Raw genomic sequence first — 19709 nt, forward strand, 5'->3', positions numbered from 1 at the left:
TTATTCTTCTTAGATGTGTCTGTCGCGGCTGCACCTTCGGCCATGGTAGACGGTGTTTTCTTCATGCCGTAAATAATGGCACTGGCAAGAAACACAAGAGCAATGATAATGACAATTACCGACACGATTGAAGCCAATTTAATGCCCTTGGATAGATTTTCGCATTCGGGCGTTAGCCCGGATCGTATCCTTCCACCTACAGAAAACATTGTCAAATAGACGATTATAATTTATCGGCAAATTTCGAAAATATACTATCTTATGGGTGATTATTAGATCGACTATGGTGGCAAAATCAAATAGTCTCGCTTCGTCAATTGGCACTTCCCAAATAGTACACTGCAAAGTTTCTCTATATTTACTGGCACCTTTTATGTGCACACTCAAATCCGTCCCATTGGAGTGAGCCAATTTTAATGTAAATGTATCATGTAAGAATATCAACGGATACGTCGATTCGTTCATGGGAAAGACATACGTAGTTCGATCTTTGAGAAACACAAAAATATAGACGATGGTCGATTCGATACTGGGAACTATTAATCGATGGTCCTACCACTTGCACAAGTCTTCCAGCTGCGAAGTCGGTGGTCCTGACACTCGAACGCTCTACCATATTGTCCCAGTCAAAGAGACCACAATTTATGCACAAAAGATGTATAACGTGGGCAACGAGAATGACGAATTTTGGGAGAAATTACCAAAACGGTTGTTAGCTATTATAATTATTATTATGAAGCTTCACATTATTACAGACGGTCAGGGTAGCGTAACACTTTGCAATAAGCATCTACTGAAGCGTGTCAATAGAAAACAAAATTAGACTCATTATTCGAACAAAACGTGGATTCGCAATGTCGTCAAGTCCATCTTCCCACGAGCTGTAAGTAAGAAGAACATACCAACCAACATTCCCTCCTGGGCATTGGATGGATATTTTGCATGAATATCCGACAACTCGTAGAACCGCTAAAGAAACAGTCGAAGTTCTTTATTAAATATGATCAGGGCAATTGAACGCTGCCAAAAACTTATTAATATGTCTAAAGAGGTATGTTAGTTATTCACTCTCACTCTCGCTTCTACAACATCCATTACATGTGGGTATTTTTTGTAGGTTTGGGAGCACATACGATGCAACGACATAGCCGCATTAGTCGTGAACACAGTCCCACAATAGTCGTGAAATATCGACAGCATCCTTACCACCCAACACCATGTTCATCAAGAGTATGGATGTGTTGGCCAATGTGTCGGGACCGGCATTGCTTTATAATAAAACTATTGTAATTTTCACACGCGACTACTATGACATTCTCAATATGTAATATAGTACGGTTGTGGGAGAAAAATAATAAATGAGAATTTAATGGAGTTGTGTTATTTGTTAAACGACCTAACACATGGATCAACAAACAATTCTCAATCACTTAGCGTTATTGTCCTCTTTTTTGGGCTTTCTCGTTGCTTTAGTCAACAGCGCTATAGCCATAGACGCGATGTTGCAAAAGAAACATGCCACTCTGGCCATAATTTAATAATCAAGCCGGTACGCAGTACGGTTGACGATTATGTGTATGCCGCAGTTAAACGATCGCGAATCAATAATTCCGAACAGCATGTTCGGAAATCGTGTCCGAATCGACACCATTTGTGCTGGAATCACGACAACATGATACAGTCGCTTATTTACAAAATCCCTTTGAATCGTCTTCGGCAGCGACTTCTGCATCATCGAATAATATTCCATTAGCAGCGCCAAATAATACATCATCTTTACGCTTAATGCTCCTACATCATCACCAACAAATAATACTTTGACATCGCCACCAGCCTTTACCAACGAGCGCTCCAAACCCACCGCCTTTACCAACAGACATTCCAGCACCACCACCTTTGCCAACAAACAAAGTTCCAGTACTGCCGCCTTTGCCAACGAATGCGCCGCCAGAGCCGTTGCCTGTCCAAGCTACACCGTCGGCAGCTACCAAGCCGATAGATTTGCGCGATCAATTGATGTCGGAAATTGTTAATTTTAAATTTTTCAATAGACAAAAGACGGCGAGGCGAGCAACAACGATTCGCCACAACGATGACAATGATTTTACAGCGCAACGACGTGGAACATTGACGGATCGACTGAGTTCGACATGCTCGGTCGTTCATAAAAAAAGTTGGACATTAGTGGCAATGAGATAGAGACTTCGTCTGTCGACGACAACGACAAAGATTCGTGGATTGAGTAAATATAGTATATATTGGTAGAAAATTAAAATGAGCCAAAGTAGTAATCATTCAGAGGCCATACCGTCCGATGACGATGAACAGCTAGAAGATGTTGCCGACACCACCGCCGTCTCAATCACAACCTACCAGCAGAGCAGCTGAAACGAATAATGTTAAGAATTATTCCCTCAAGACTATTCTAAATTCGTTGCTGTTGACGAATTTTAGCTTCACCGCTAGCGAATTAATTTGCTACTCCATTTGCACACTGACCATATTCATCGGTCTCATGTACTTATTTCCACACCAACTGCTAACGTTTATGCTCCTATTTGTGCTTATGCTATTAGCTGCTGTATATATAGCAAGAGTGTGTCTTGGGGATATAAGGGTCTATGATATAGACCCTTCTCCGTGTTGCCGGTCAAACTAGCTGAGAACATCTTGCCATTCTCCAGTGCGCACCGAGAGAAAAACTCTTTGATCGTCTCTATTTTGTACATCTATATAGTAAGCAAAATCAAGCGTCGGGGTTTTTTCTCCCTAAGAAATATATATATACTTTATATTGCCGGATAATATAGTATAAATATTTCATCTAAGAAGAAAATGGACAACGCTGGCATCACTTTTTCCAATCTCACTGAGTTCTACAGGTATACGCTGGAGAATCGCAATGGTTTGCTACAATCTCCGGCAAATCAGGTCAATCTGATTGCCGAGGCCGAGACTCTTGGCGAGAATGAATATTTAACATCCATGACACCCACCTTCAAGACCATCTTTGTGGCCATTTACAATATGCTGAATGTCAATTATCGCAATTATTTGGATGAAAACCGTAAACGTGGTATTAGCCGAGACGTGCCGAAACGCGAGGATGGCATTAGCGATGCAATACAAAGATGCCATTCACCACCAATTATTGCCGCAGTGGCAGCTTTCTGTTTACACACAGTACACGAAGAACGTGTTCGTTACTATGGCATCCTACGTGCGCTCTCGGGCGAATATGCTTCTGTGAATGAGGTATTAAAGACCGTACGTGATTCTACAACTATTGACGAATTTAAGGCTGACGTGCCACTGAAAAGTCAGAAATTCATAATACAATCGATGATGGAATTGTCGGAGATTTGGAAAGATCACAGCTTTTCTCGTCTCGCCATTACCATCAATGAGAATCTTTACAATAAAGCGGTTAAACATTTATTCGCTTAAGAATACTTCCACGCGAACAGCAGCAACCGATCTTCGCCTTCTTGATTCGATGTGAGACTAGAGTGTGTATTATACGAGTGTTTTTTTTTAACTATTATTTTTTAAAAAATAATAAAAAATAAAGGCCCCTTGCGGGGACTCGAACCCGCGAACCCCGATGCGTGAGTCGAGCGCTTTTTTTTTTTTTTTTTTTGAAAAAGTTTATTTGCTTTATTAAAAAAATACAATCTTATTTACAGGTTTAACACTTATAACTAGGCAGCAAATAATACTTAAAAACCGGCCTTTAATATCACATGTTTTCATTCCTTAATGTTTGTCTCCACGCTTGGAGCTACTTACATTGATGCTATCTCTATCTGTACTAATATTGCAGAATTTTATCACTAAGGCATTCGCTTTGGTTAGGGTTTAACTAATGTTTAAATTAATTCTATAGTTGAAACTTATACTAGTGATGAAAAAGTAGTATAACAAAAGAAAAAACATCACTTTGTCTCTGGTAATGTTATAAATAGAAAAAAAAAAGAAAAAAAAAAAAAAAAAAAAAAAGTAAAAAAAAGTACATTATGTATTATGTCGTATCAAAGTATATCATGGGGTTAAGTCTTATCTTCTCCATATTAGCCTATGTAATACTGATATGTTTCGTTATTGTCTTTTCAGTCTTATATTTCATACCAGCCCCTCTTTCTTCTGTCTATGAGTTCTTTTCTATGAGCTGGTTCTCCCCTTAGCCACCAGTACTTGTTACTTAGCCTTCTGAAGTCCATTTTGTCGCAATCTGGGATTGTCATTGAGTAGACCCAGTCCGTGTTCGGCGACAAGATGTCTTCTGGCCTTAACTCAATTTTCTTGTTGGCTTGGTGTCGGCGCCAATGGTATATGATCGGCCTGTTATTGGCGTCTTGGATCACTCCAATTTTATCGAAGTATGTGAACGCCTGCGGAGGGATACACGCCGAGTTTTGGTTCCTTGTTATCACCTTCGTGTCGTCGATTAACGCCAGTCGTTTTATTTCGTTATTAGCACTGGTTGGCATTTTGCTTAAGTAATCTCTTGTTAGTTTTATGATGAAGTTGTCTATTCGTGGAATCCCCGCCAGGTTGTAGAGTATCCTATTACTGATGATTTTTTTGTAGTTTGATTCTCTTGATCGGTATACTCCAAGGCATGCTTTTAAGCATTTCCTTTCGAAGATTCTTAGTTTTTCCATTTGAGATGCGCTGGCGTTCCACCATATGGGCGCCGCGTAGGTAAGTATCGGTCTTATTAGCAGTTGGTAGCAAATCACCTTGGCCTTTCCATTTAGCCCTCTTGCGTGGAAAAGTCTGCTATTTGCCTTGAAAGCCATTCGTGCTTTATTCAATTGTGTCTCGAGATGTCCGTTGAGCTTGGTGAGATGTTCAATGTGCATCCCTAGATATTTTACTGTAGTTTTTCTTGGTATTTGTACTATTTCTCCTGTATTTGGGTCCGTCGCCCTTATTCCGAAATCATTTCTGTTTCTTTTTTGATGTCTGCCCATGTGTTCACTAGTTCTTCTGAACAGGATAGTCTCGCATTTTTGATGATTTACCCTCAGGTTCCACATTCTGTAGAACCGATTGATTTTATCAAGTAGATCTTGGAGCTGTTCCTTGACCTTGTCTGGTGTTTTTTCAGACACGCAAACAATCACGTCATCTGCGAATGCAATAGCTCGTTTGTTCTCCTTGTTCAGATTGAACATTTTTAGTAGTGATACTGTGAAGATGACAAAAAGTATTGGGGATGAAACCGTGCCCTGTTGTAGCCCTTCTTCAATGTTAAAAATTCTGCTCGAGGTATTGTTACCGTCCCAGGTTATAAATCTTTTGTTGTGCACCATGTCCCATGTAATAAGAGTTAGCCATGACGGGAACCCCAGTTTTGTTAATTTGTATATTAATCCATCTAGCCACACCGAATCAAAGGCCTTTTCCAGGTCAATCAGTACAGCCCCTATCATTCGGTTATAGTGAAGTTCTTCTGCTAGGAAGTCCAGTAGGTAGTGGATAGCATGGATTGTGGAATGCTTATGTCTGAACCCAAATTGCTGGTTTGGGATTATAGAATTATCTTGGCAGAATTTATTTATCTGTGCTGTAATGATTGACTCATAGACCTTACTGAGTGCCGGCGTTAAGCTTATCGGTCTGTAGCTCGATGGCTTTCCTGGGTCCTTATTTTTTTTGAGTATTGGTAATACTTTGGCTTTTTTCCATATTTTTGGATAGTAGTAGTGGTTTAGCGCGTTGTTGAAAATGACTACGAGGTTGCTCACTACATTTGCTGGCAGATGTTTTAGCACTATGGGGGGTATCCCGTCCAGCCCACTGGAGGTCTTGTTGGGTAGATGCTTAAGTATTTTGTCTAAGCTGTTATAGTTGCAGTAGTAGGCGTTGGCTGCCTCGTAATTCGGACGAGTTGCTCTGTTGATATCACTGAAGTTTAGGTGTGTGCGTTTTGTTCTCCTGTTTTGTTCGAGTTCTTGTTTGATTTTTTTTGCCTTAGCTTCTACAATTTCCTTTAGCCTTGTGCCGTTGTTAAGGTGTCTTGTGGAATTTATGGATTCTAAGTAGTTGCCAATCACATTTAGTTTAGTTGTTGGGTCGGAGATGATTATTTTACCTTCGGTGTTTATGTTATCGGTGTTAATGTTTAGTTTATTAATGATTGGGTCGTTGGGATCGACCACCTGATCGCCAATCTTAACCCATTCTTTGCTTCTTAGCAGTCTGTTAATCTTAGGGAAGAAGGTAGACGCATCTTGGTGGCTTATCTGTTTTAGCTGCCCTTCGTAATAGCTGGTCGTCGCCCTAGCAAATTCTTTTCTTAATTGCTCTTTAATGCATTTTATGATTACCTTGGTTATTAATATTTCGCTTCTCCATCTGCTTGGGTTGTTCTTTTGCATTTTGTGAAGTGTTTGGATGTACCATGTTTTGCTCTTTTGCAGTTTTTTTATTTTGGCATTGAGGTATTTGTGAATATTGTTATGCGGTTTGAATTTTGGTACTGTTTGTTCAATGGTTGTCAGTAATACATCGTTTAGCTCAGTAATGCTATTATCTATTTCGTCTATGTCTAGGTTTCTATTGTCTGGGATTTTGCTGGTATAGTTCTTTTGTAGTTTTTTCCTAAATTTGGTCCATTTTGTTGCTTTGTAGTTGTATCTGTGTTTTTCGATTCTACTATTGTCATATTCTGCATGGTTAGGTAATTTCACTGTAAACTGTAGCGCTTGGTGGTCGCTATCATAAGAGCGGGTTTTGATTTTACCATTTACCAGGTCTATTATTTGGAGGTTCGTTAGGCAGATGTCTAGGTACGTTGAACTGTCCAAGCGGGTTGGCGTGGTGGTCGTGTATATTTTTACTCCGAACTTACTGGCATCGGAATATTCCCACTTTCTCATGTACCTGCCTCTTTCATTATCGGCGTGGTCGCCCCACTCAGTTCTTCTTGCGTTAAAGTCTCCAGCTATTACAAAGGCGCAGTCCCGATATTCGGCTTGAATTTTTGTCAATAGGTGGTTGAGTTCGTTGATGAATATAGTTTTATTGGAGTTAGTTGCATATAGGCTCACTACAAACAAATTTTTAGGCAGATTATTGTTCGTTTTAATTTTTATTATTGTATATTCTATTATTTCATTACCTGCTGAAGTTGGGTATCTTACGACCTCATGGTTGATTTCCTTTTTTACTAAGATTGCTGTACCTCCTCCTTGCTTGGATTTCGGGCGGTCGGTTCTGACTATTTCATAGTTTTTATATTTGATTATGTGATTGGCATTGAGCTTTGTCTCCGATATTAGGGCGATATCCGGAGAGGCGTCCTCTAGAAGCGCTAGTAGTTCTAATCTTCTGACGTTGTGTTGTATTGAGTTCACATTTATCGCTATTATTTTTATTGTTTGGTTGTTAGACGTGTGTCTTAATCTCATGTTTTCATTTCTGTGTGCAGTATTAGTCATTTTTATAACCTAGCTGATCGAATAGAAAATTGACTTTGTTTTCTATATCTTCGAATCTGCTAATTTGACTGTTGAGTTTTTCAACTGTTCTGTCAATTTTTTGCATACTTCTCATTATTTCGTTTGCCCAGTATGGTACTTCCTTATTATTGTTATTTATGTCTTGTTGGTTAGCCGGCATTGGTTTTTGCCCTGATTTAAACCATGCGTTTTGCGTTGCTTCGGTTTGATAGGTAGGCCTAGTTTTTGGTAACAGTGGCCAGACGTTAACGTCATTTATTATTTTTTCGTTTGCTCTTCGCTGGAGGCTTTCGTTGATAACGGTTCTTCTTCTTATTCTCTCTATCGTTTCTTTTTTGCACATTTTCGATTGTTCTGCCGCGAATTTCCTATACGGGCAACCCTCGTAGGATGCCGGGTGTCCGCGTTTCCCACAGTTCACGCATATTAGCATATCTTTGGGGTCGTTTGCCGTAATTGGGCATTTGCCCCTTTCATGGCTTCCTCCGCATTTTACACATCTGTACATCATTTGGCACTGCGAGGAAGTGTGCCCCACTCTTTGGCAGTTTTTGCATTGCGTGATGCCTTTTTTGATCAGTTGCTCCCACCGCGTATTTTGGCTGAGCAATTGCTTTACCCTTAGCAGCTCCTTCTTGTTGCTGTCAGGTTTGATTTGTACGATGAAGTGTTGTTTCCTAAAGTTGCTCCTTTTGCAGGGCATTGCAATTACCTTTGTTATCTCGACGTTGCGGAGTTTGAGGTCTTCAAGTGCTCTTTTTATATCTTCACTGCTATATCCGCCGTAGAAGTTTTTTAATACAGCCGATTGTGGCTTTAATTCTTTTGGGGTGTATGTGTAAAATTGAGCGTTGCTTTCTTTTAACTTTTCTTTTATTAAGTTGTAGGTTTCGTTGTCCTTCGCTCTTATTAAGTGGCTACCGTTGTTTTGTTTGATTATGAAATTCTGGGAGCTTATCCCTTTCTCCGTTAGTGCGTCAGTGGTTACTTTGACGTCATCGCCCATTATGAAGATGGGCTGAGGTTTTGAGCGTCTGTGCTGCTCCCTGCTGGTCGCATTACACGCTTCGTTCGTTTCACCTTCCTCGGTGGTTTCGTGCTCCGCCGCCAGTCGGCGCTGTGAGTTACTAGTTTGTAGAGGGTTTCTCTATAGTAAAGATAATATTAGACTGAATTTGTTTTATGTTCTTTATTGTTAGGATGCGACTTGCTTTTCTTTGTTGTACACTTCTCAACGGCTACGCACAGACTGTACTCGTCTGGTGACCACACTTGCTAGCGTGGTTCCCTAGCCTTCTAGTAACTTAGATGGCGCGACCATCGGTCGTACCGCTACATTACTCCCTTCGGAGCATTTTTCTTATTACATAAAATGCGAAACTTAAAATTATAGATGTTTACAAGTATATAAAAATATAAAAATATGTAAAGATATATAAAAATATTGCATTATCTCTATCCTAACCTAATAAGTTTTAATTGGTACATACGAATCGGTATTGCAATCTTTTTCGACAAACGCTGGTTTTAGTCTTTCTATAGATACATTTATATGTTTTCCTTTATAGTTAATTTTGAAAATATTATCTGTAAGTCTTTGTATAATTTCGTATGGACCTTCGTAAGGCGCTTCTAATGGTTTTTTTACAGCGTCGACCCTTAAAAATATGTGCGTACATGTATACAACCTATCCTGGATAAAATGTTTCTTTTTGATATGGTGTGCTGTGGGTATCGGTCTGATTTGCCTTATATGTTGTCTTAATTTTTCTAGGAATATGTGTGGATCTTGTAATAGCTCTTCGCTGAGGAAAAATTCTCCTGGTAGTCTGATGTTTTCACCATATACCAATTCCGCAGCTGAAGCTTTTATATCTTCTTTTAGACTTGTGCGTAGACCAAGGAGCACTGTTGGTAATATTCCTACCCAGTCTTTTTCTTCGTGGCACATTATTGCTGCTTTAAGTGATCTATGCCATCTTTCTATCATTCCATTTGACGCAGGGTGATATGCTGTTGTTCTAATTCTTTTCGCTCCGACTAATTTGGTTAATGCTTCAAATAGTTGACTTTCAAATTGTGTTCCTTGATCAGTTGTAATTGTAATAGGAGAACCAAATCTCGAAATCCACTGCGAATAGAATGTTGTTGCCACTGTATCTGCTGAGGTATCTGGCATTGGAATTGCTTCTGGCCATCGAGTAAACCTATCGATCATAGTTAGGCAGTATCTCATATTTTTAATCGTTGGTAATGGACCTATTATATCTATGTGTACATGTTCGAAACGTCCTTGTGGTACTTCTATTTTCGAAGGTACCTGTTTGTTATGACGGCTTATTTTGCACTTTTGGCATGCTAAACATGTACTTGACCATTCTGCGATATCTTTGTTCATCTTTGGCCACATGAAGCTTTTTCCTATAAGGTGTTTTGTTACTCTGCCGCTGGGATGTGACACATTGTGTACGTTCTTAAAAATCTGCCTCCGTAAAGAGACTGGAACGTATGGTCTTATGCTTTTTCCTACTATGTCGCCATATATGTATTTATCAGAGCTATCGAGGAAAATCTTCTGCAGGTTCCATTTTTCTTCTGCCAAAATATTCTTTAGTTCGTCATCCTCTTGTTGCTTTGCCATTAGCTCTTCTGTTGATACTAGGACTGGCATGTCTATAGTTTCCAGTCTTGACATAGCGTCAGCTGCCACATTGTCTTTTCCAGCAACGTAAACAATTTTGGAAGTAAACTGTCCTACGTAATCCAACTGTCTGGCTTGTCTTGGGCTTGCTTTGTCCGTATTTTGCTTAAAAGCGTATGACAGTGGTTTATGGTCAGTCTCTATTATTAATTCTCTTCCTTCGACAAAATACCTAAAAAACTTTAAACTTTTATAAATTGCTAATAATTCCCTATCATACACACTATATCTAATTTGCGCTTTTTCTAGTTTCCTTGAGAAATATCCTAGTGGTTCCCATTTGTTATCACAGAATTGTTCTAAAACTGCTCCAATTGCGTTATCGGAAGCATCAGTCTTTAATTTTAATATCGCTTTTTCTTTTGGGTATGCCAATAATGTTGCTGTGGCAATTGCTTCTTTGGCTTTTTTGAAAGCTTCTTCCGCTGCTTGATTCCATTCTATCAGTCTTTTGTCGTGCTTCTTGGCACCTACCATATATTTGTTAAGTGGATCAAGCCATTCTGCAGCCTTTGGTAAGAACCTCCTATAAAAATTCACTACCCCAAGGAAACGTCGCATATCTGAAACAGTCTTTGGTTTTGTATAGTTTTGTATAGCGTGGACTCGCTCATCCAACGGCGCTATACCCTTATTATCTATCTTATAACCTAAGTAGTTTACGCTATTTTGAAAAAAATTGCACTTTGAAATGTTTATTGTTAGTCCATATTGCCTAAGTCTATCGAATATTGCACGCAGATGTTTTTCATGGGATTCCTTATTTTTAGACGCTACAATTATGTCATCTATGTAACAGGCACAAAAATCTAATTTGCTTAATACTATGTTCATAAACCTTTGGAACGTTTGCGCCGCGTTACATAAACCGAAAGGCATCACTGTGTATTCGTACAGACCAAAAGGTGTGATTACCGCTGTTTTTTCTATGTCTTCCTCAGCCAACGGAATTTGGTGATATGCTCTAGACAAGTCTATTGTAGAAAATATGTTACAGTCACGAAATTGTTGCGTGACGTCGTGTACATGTGGAATGGGGTACCTGTCTGGTACCGTAACGCTATTTAGTCGCCTATAATCTCCACATGGCCTCCATTCGCCGTTTTTCTTTGGTACCATATGCAGAGGGCTCGCCCATTGACTCTTGGACGGGCGACAGATTCCTTCGTTGACTAGTTGCTGAAATTCGGCTTGTGCGATTCGCAGTTTTTCCGGATTTAGCCTTCTTGCTCTCTCTGCTATTGGAGGACCTTTTGTGATTATATGATGTTTCACCGTGTGGCTGATGGGTTTCCTTGAAGTTGGTTTCGTTAAATCTGCGTACTCCCTAAAAAGTTCTAAATACGGACTATTACAGTTAATGGTCAAAATGGTTGGAACGTCAATACTTACTAATTCTGCTTTCCTAGAAAGCAATGTATTGCCGTCCAACAATTTTTTGTTTCTTAAATCAGGTAATAAATTATAAAAATGCAAGAAATCGGCGCCTATTATTGCTTTAGAAACATTCGCTATAATGAATCTCCATGAAAAATCTCGACGGAGTCCAAGATTTAAGTTTAAAAGTTTTTTTCCGAATGTGTCTATTTCTGCACCATTTGCCGCGTACAACTTACACGTATTGTCTTTGGTTTCACTTATCGAAGTACGTGGAATCACTGAGACGTCTGCACCAGTGTCTATCAGAAAACATGCTCCTGTTTTCCTATCATTTACCATGAGGCGCAGGTTTCTCGTCGCGTCGTCAACTGCCTCTATTTGAGACGCTCGCATTAGTTTTCCGAAGGCTTTCTTTTATCCGGGCCTGTCCACTTGCACGGGGATCTGCACTTCCACGATTGTTCCGCGAATTTCCAGTGGTAGTAACATAGGCCGTCATTGTTTCGGTGTCTGCTTGATGATCGGCTTCTACTTCGGGATCTTCCGCGGAAACTTCGGTACCTTCTTCTGCCGCGCATCAATTTTTCCATCTTCTCTGTTAGTTGCGCGATTTCCCGCTTGATTTCCCGCTTGATTTCCGCTACCTCGCTGTTGATTGTTGTTTGAGCGGTACTTCTTATTGGCGCTGCTTCAGTAATGGCGGCCGTTTCCGGCAGACGCTCTCTCCCGAGGATCTTGTCACCCATTTCCGCTAACTTTGCAGGTGACGTAATTTCGTCTGCAATGGCGAGGATCTCATGTATCCTGGTTGGCATCCTTTGCATCCATAACGTTAGGAGCATTTTTTCGCTAACACTATCACCTGCTAGGCGTTTCATTTCTCTCCAAAGTTCGGACGGTTTTTTGTCTCCTAACTCAATTCCCATTAACAATCGCCTTAGCCGTTGTTCGTCGGATTTAGTTAGTCTGTGTATTAAGGCTTCCTTTAAATGTGTATACGTACATTGCTCGGGGGGGATGCTAAGATGTCGTGTACCTCTCTTATCAGCGTGGTATCCAAATTCCTTAGCACCGCTGAAAACTTTACGGCATCCGATTTAACGTTGTGCGCCGTGAATTCCTTTTCCAACATTACGAACCATAAATTTGGTTCCTCTTTCCAAAAAGCTGGAAGCGTTATATTTCTAAACTCACTGGCGTTGACTTCCTTTGTGTCGGTATCGGCACGGGCCACGTTGGCTTCGCTGGTTGATTGTGCCATTGTTCTTCTTTTTATTATTTTTTCTATTTTAGTTTTTGTATTATTTTTTTATTTTTTTACGCGTACGTTCCCGGGTTTCGGCACCAATTTACTGTAGAGGGTTTCTCTATAGTAAAGATAATATTAGACTGAATTTGTTTTATGTTCTTTATTGTTAGGATGCGACTTGCTTTTCTTTGTTGTACACTTCTCAACGGCTACGCACAGACTGTACTCGTCTGGTGACCACACTTGCTAGCGTGGTTCCCTAGCCTTCTAGTAACTTAGATGGCGCGACCATCGGTCGTACCGCTACAAGTTTGGGGGCCCTCTTGGGTCAGTGTCTCGAATTGGTTTTTTGTTTCTATTTCCCTAGATGTTTCTTTATTGTTTCTTATCTTACTTGGTCTCTTTGGTTGTTCCCATCCATTTTCTATTTCTATGGACGGCGTGGACGCATCTGATCCCTTTCTTTTTCGCGTTACCAAATTTGGTTTAACTTCTTCACGCTTTGGCTCCATTTTTGCCATGAATTCTTTAAAAATTTTATCTAGCTGTAGAGAGTCTCGGGTTCCGCTAGTATGTTTATATTGAGCACGCGGCTTATTATATTTTATCACTGGCGCGTTCACGCCATTGTTGTCGTCCGACGCCATTAGGACGCCGGTTTTTTTTTTTTTTTTTTTTTTTTTTTTTTCTCCAACTATATTTGAATATATGTATAATGGGAATGTGGAGTAAAAAGGGCCATGTCACTTATGCACTCACTTATTTAACTAGTCTGATGCTCTACCGACTGAGCTATCCGGGCTTCTTAGCACTTGTGAGTCGAGCGCTCTACCGACTGAGCCATGCCGTTCTCTTTTAACTAGTGGTTATTACTTACCTTTTTATTCCAATTCTTATCTCAAACCGTAATATTTAAGTATTTCTTATATTAAAATAAACATTTTTCTTATTTTAATACAATAAATCTTACATGTATAATGTGTGACACATTGAAATTATTTCTGTCCAATGTGAATTACGAAAGCTATGAAAAATTTAAAAACTATGAAAACATTTGATCAATTGTTTGAGTTAATGTATATATTGATATAATACATCATAAATTATATAAAGTAAATGTTTAATTCAAATATTCAAAATACAAATAGACATTCTTTATATAATTTAGTTTTTTCATATTCAAACTATTGTTTATGTTTAGATCAAATATAAATACAAGAAATAGGATATTTTTGTTCAAATAAATTATATTCAGATTACAGGATTTATAGGTAAAATATAATTATCACATCAATATAATTGCATTAATATCGTAAAAAGTGCAAATATTTTGTATTATAGTTTATACTTTTAATTTATTTTAACAAATTTCTCATTATAAGCGTTGATGTATTTTTATGTTCTTTATTAATGAAAGACTGAAAATAAATTTAAATAACAAGAGAATTCGTATCCTATTACAGATTGAATATTGTTAAATTCTTTTAGTTACAAAAGTAAAAATTCATTATACATATATATAGATAGATAGATATTTATTTACTGCGTCCCCGAAGGGTTGCACTTCTTTAACAATTATCTCCTTAACCTAACTTAACACTACCCTCTCCCTCACTTCCTCTTCTTCCTCTCCCCCTTCACCCGTTCCAAACCTCCACTTCTTCCTCCCTTCTTCCCCTCCTTGCCTCTCCTTCTTCTCTCTCATGCTCCCAATCCTCTTCATCCACTCCTCCCCCATTCCACTCTCATCCAAAATTTCCTTGATCCTCTCTTCCAATCCTCTCCCGTCCTCCTCCACGACCGCTCTACTGCAGCCCTCCAACACGTGCTCCCATGTCTCTCTCTCCCAACCACACACCCTACATTTTTTCTTCTCCTCCTCTTCCCAGTATCTCCCTTCCCTCATCTCATTCCCCAATCTAAATCTCGCCACTCTTCTTTTTCTCTCTTCACTCCACTTTCCTACCCAATATCCTGGCAAACCCTCCGCAACCACCGTCTTGTACCACATGTTGTATCTCGACTCCAATATCTTCTCCCATCTCTCCACCTCCTGTCGCCTTCTTTCCTCCCTCTCAATCTCCTCCCACCTTTCCACCACCTCCACCCCGTCCTGCGCTATCCTCTCTTTGAACTTCATCCTCTCTACTTCCCACTTTGATTTCCGTACTTCTATCTCCCTTTCTCTCTCCTGCGCCTCCTTCCAACACTCTCTCGCCAGCTCACTTCCCTCTCCTCTCCTTAACTTCTCCTCATACTTCCACGCTCTCTTCGCCGCCTTTATTTTCAATTTGTCTCTCTTCCCTTCCTCCCTTACCATATACCCTGGTGTTCTCCAGTCCACCCCCATAGTCCACCTCAAAAATCTTTCCTGCACCCCCTCGATCTCCATCCTCTCCTCCCACCCCCATATTTCCGCTCCATAACTCAAAACCGTCCACACTAGCTTGTCAAACATCCACAGCCTCCTCACCCAATCCTTGCCGAACATCCTCTTCCCCAATCCCCAAATCTGTTATACATATATATATATATATCTATATTTCTTCTCTATATATATATTTCTTATTTAATTCTATCCTTACCAGTGAAATATATTTTGACATTAGCAACTACAAATATACAATTTCAAGATTACAAACAAAAAACAAAACAAAAAAGAAAAGAAATGTTGACAATTAACGATAAATCAGATAATATAACAAAAAAAATTATGCTCTTTATTTTAATTAAATAAATATATTGTTTATTTTAATTTATAGTTTATTTAATATCAGAATTCGCAGTCATAAAATTTATATTTTATATACGTAATAAAAATTGTGTAATTCATTTTATTATATTTTTTAGCTTTTTTTAAGAGTCAAAATAATATAAAATTGAATAAAAATTCATAATTAATTAAATATATGTAATAAAAAAGATAATCTAGATGAAGCTTTAGTTTTTACACAGAAAATCAAAAAAAAATTAAAACTAACCAATCAGTTTGCAGAATTTAGGTGTCATTTTTTAATTGACAGCACTCTTAAAAACATTGAGAGCGTTTAAAAGGAAATAACGGTACAGTCCAGCTTGAACGGGTGGTAAATGCAGTTGTTTCACTTACTCGTGAATATTTTTATTGCACATTATTGACAACTTTTTTAGTCCTTCGTAGATATTTATGAAATTACTTTTTTATTTTATAGAGTAATCCTGTTTCAGGCTGGGCTTTGAACATAAAATGTAGAGAAGTGCTGATATTCCCAAGGTGTCGAGGTAAGCGCCAAATCATTTTCTGTCTTATTGTTACGATATGATCGTTCTCCTACGCTTTTCTCCTTCTTTCTTCTATTTTGTCAACAACAGTTTTCAAAGAACGATTTTTAGTTAATGGTTCTTTTTTGAATGAGTGACTGAAAGTAATTTCTGGCTTATAATCGGGTTTTTTTTCCTAAATTCGCTCTGCCGCCAGCAAGATTAATACGGCAATAAAAAAAATCACGTGTTCGTGACAGCAGCTGGCAGTGTTAACATTATGTACTGTTCTTGAAGCTGTTTACATATGAAGATAGAAATGAAAGATATAAAAATACTTATATATAATACTACAATAAATACTACAATAATTTTGAAAAGGAATCAAAATTTTTCTTTGATTACGAAAAATATATTATATTTAAAGATATTTTCCATCATTCTCTAACACAAAACGCCAGGAAGGAGGCATTTGTTCGATATTATATTTAAAAACGGTTATGCTATTGAACATTTTTTCTAAGGTGGATTTTACTTTATCAGCATTGTTGAAGTTTTTACGTTTAAAAGTAGTTTCTAATATTGTGAAAAGGAAATGCGACGGCAAGAGATCTAATGAGTAGGCTGGATGAGGTAAAAGTTCCAATCCAAGCTCCGTTATTTTTTTCTGTACTACATCTGCATCGTTTCGCCTTGTGTTATCTTGATGAAGGATCCTGTTTTTTCCATTGACCAAAACAGATCCTTTTTTTACTAACTCATGTTTCATTCGTTCCAGTTGTTCGCAATACATTATAGTTGTAACGGTCTGACCAGGCTCCAGCAATTCATAGTGTATGATTCCAAAAGTATCCCACCACACACAAAAAAGTCTCTTCTGTATTGTTAGTGATGGTTCAGGTGTCGAAACAGATGCTTCTCCCGAAGAAAGCAATTGTTTTTCTGGTACAGAATATTTGCACACTACCCACTTCTCATCTCCAATAATCAGTCGTTGCAAAAACGGATCGGCTTCATGCCGAGACAAAAGAGACGCGCAGATGGTACGCCGTTGATCGAGCACCGTCTCCATCAATTCTTCAGGAACCCACATTCCTTTCCTCCACACTCTTCCTATGCGATGAAGATAACTATAAGTTGTGTTTATTGAACAGCCCATCTTCAATGATAATTCCTTAACTGATTGAAAAGGATTTGAATCGATCAACTCCTTCAAAAACTCCAACTTATCAGAATTTTCCATTCGTGGGGCATCTTCAAGATTCCTATTTCCATTTCGAAACTTGCGAAACCATCTATAACACTTCCGTATTGTCAAAACATCCCCATAAGTATCGTTAATTTTGTTCACTGCTTCGAAACAGTCCATTCCATGATCGAACAAATATAGCATATATTGACGTAAGTCCTCTTCTTCTATTCTTGTCCTTGACATATTTCCTCCTTGGTAAAACAAGAATTTGTTAACCGAAAAATACAATTTACAACCAAGATTGAACGTAATAACAAAATTTCCGTGTTTACAGGACCGTGTCTCGACATAAACCAAATGTAAATGAGTTCATCGAAGAAATTTTGATTACAGTTGATCCTTCTAATACATGTAAATACAAAGATAGGATTGAGTAAACATACTCCTGTAAATTTAAATTTTTTTTGATAAAGTTTACAAACTAAATCAATATAGTTTAGCTTTAAACTAACGTTATTTCAAATATTATTATTGTTACATCTATGAAATATTCTAAATAAAACTAGTACGAATATATTAGAAAAGTAAATTGTTATTTATAAAATCTGTTTTAATTTTTTATTTACAGTTTTATTAATCCTTTAAAGCAGTTTTTTTTTCTTATAAAAAAATCTTTTTTTTTTTTAAATAAAAAAAATTCAGTTTCGGTCATTGTCTTTGCTAAAAAATTAAAAAAATAAACAAAATTTTTATAGCACTATAGAATAAAATGCCGATTGAGTTAACTCGTGCGGTGTTAACTTAAAGGGCTAAACTATCATTTTAGTTTTTTTGAAATCACTCGTTTTTTCACTTATGGTATTATCATAATAAGTATTTGGGAGCATTCGATGAGTCTTAGCAGCAGATTTGTTTGTATTGTTTATTTTATGACGTCTATGATCTATTTATTTCGACTACTGCTTACTGGTAAAACCAGCCATACAAATAACGGCGGAAGCGAGTCATGACCGACTCATCGCTGATCGTGTGTAGAGTCCAGTGATCCCAGAAACTTTTGCTTGTCTGTTCGACATAGTGCCGTAAAATTATCGGGTTCTCAGTAAAATTATCGTACGCACAGAAAAAAAAGTTTTTGACTAGGTTTCTTTTTTATACAAAAGTGCAAAAAAAAAGTGTATTTTCGCGATCTTGTCTTGTCGTTTTTTTCGTTTTGATTTTTTCGCTTTTTTCGATTTTTTCGATCCTTTTTTCGACTATGCTAATGCTATGTGCTATGATGCTGTGTGATGCTGCGATGCTGCTCTGATGCTGCTTTGCGACTATGTATGCTAAGACCATCCGAATACTGCATACCGAGTAGTAGATATAAACTTTTCGAACTTCAAACTTTTTGATGCAACGATGCATATATAGCTGAGCGAGCGAGCGCTGCGCTGCAATCGAAAAAAAAAACAAAATTGAGACATATAGAAAATTATATTTACCTATCGAATTATCGTAAATTATCGTACAAGTTGGATTTTCGATCGTACAATGGTTTACATTATGTGACGTGTACGATAATTATCGTACGAATGGAATCACTGGTATAGTCAGTGAAGCCAGATTGCAAACATTTCTACCCCTTCTCTCGAGCCCAGCACACCTCACACAGCAAAATTTACGTGTCGGTGTATCGGAAAACCGAAAGAAGCCAAGGGAAGCCGAGGTAGCTGCGTGACAGAGCAGAAATACATGGACATAATACACATTTGAACAATGTGTAAAAAAATGTGTAAAACAATGTGTATTGTGTCCAGGTATTTCTCCTCTGTCGCGCAGCTAACCTCGGCTTCCCTCGGCTTCTTTCGGTTTCCCGATACACCGAAACGTAACATTTCGTTGTGTGCAAAGCGTGCTGGCCTCGAGAGAAGGGGTAGAAATGTTTTACGATCTGGCTTCACTGATCGTGTGTATAGATCTCAAAGATAACACTTTGGTTATCTTGATCGGAACACGCCTGGCGGTGGAAATCGATACTTGACGAGCAGGGCAGCCACACATAGCTTGCTTGTGGCGCAGTCTTTTGTCAAATGATGGAAACTTAAATGTACTCCCAATAGAATTTGAAATATTTATTTATACCTACTGTTGTCATTACCTTTGATTTTTATACAAGAAATACTTAAATATAACTCTAAGCAAAGGCAGCAGATGTCGATAACAGTATTTTTATTGTAGCGGTACGACCGATGGTCGCGCCATCTAAGTTACTAGAAGGCTAGGGAACCACGCTAGCAAGTGTGGTCACCAGACGAGTACAGTCTGTGCGTAGCCGTTGAGAAGTGTACAACAAAGGAAAGCAAGTCGCATCCTAACAATAAAGAACATAAAACAAATTCAGTCTAATATTATCTTTACTATAGAGAAACCCTCTACAGTAAATTGGTGCCGAAACCCGGGAACGTCCGCGTAAAAAAATAAAAAAATAATACA

This window comes from Polistes dominula, unplaced genomic scaffold (genome assembly GCF_049000335.1).
Source record: "Polistes dominula isolate Pdom_NZ unplaced genomic scaffold, Pdom_raw_medaka contig_68, whole genome shotgun sequence".
Taxonomy (NCBI): Eukaryota; Metazoa; Arthropoda; class Insecta; order Hymenoptera; family Vespidae; genus Polistes; species Polistes dominula.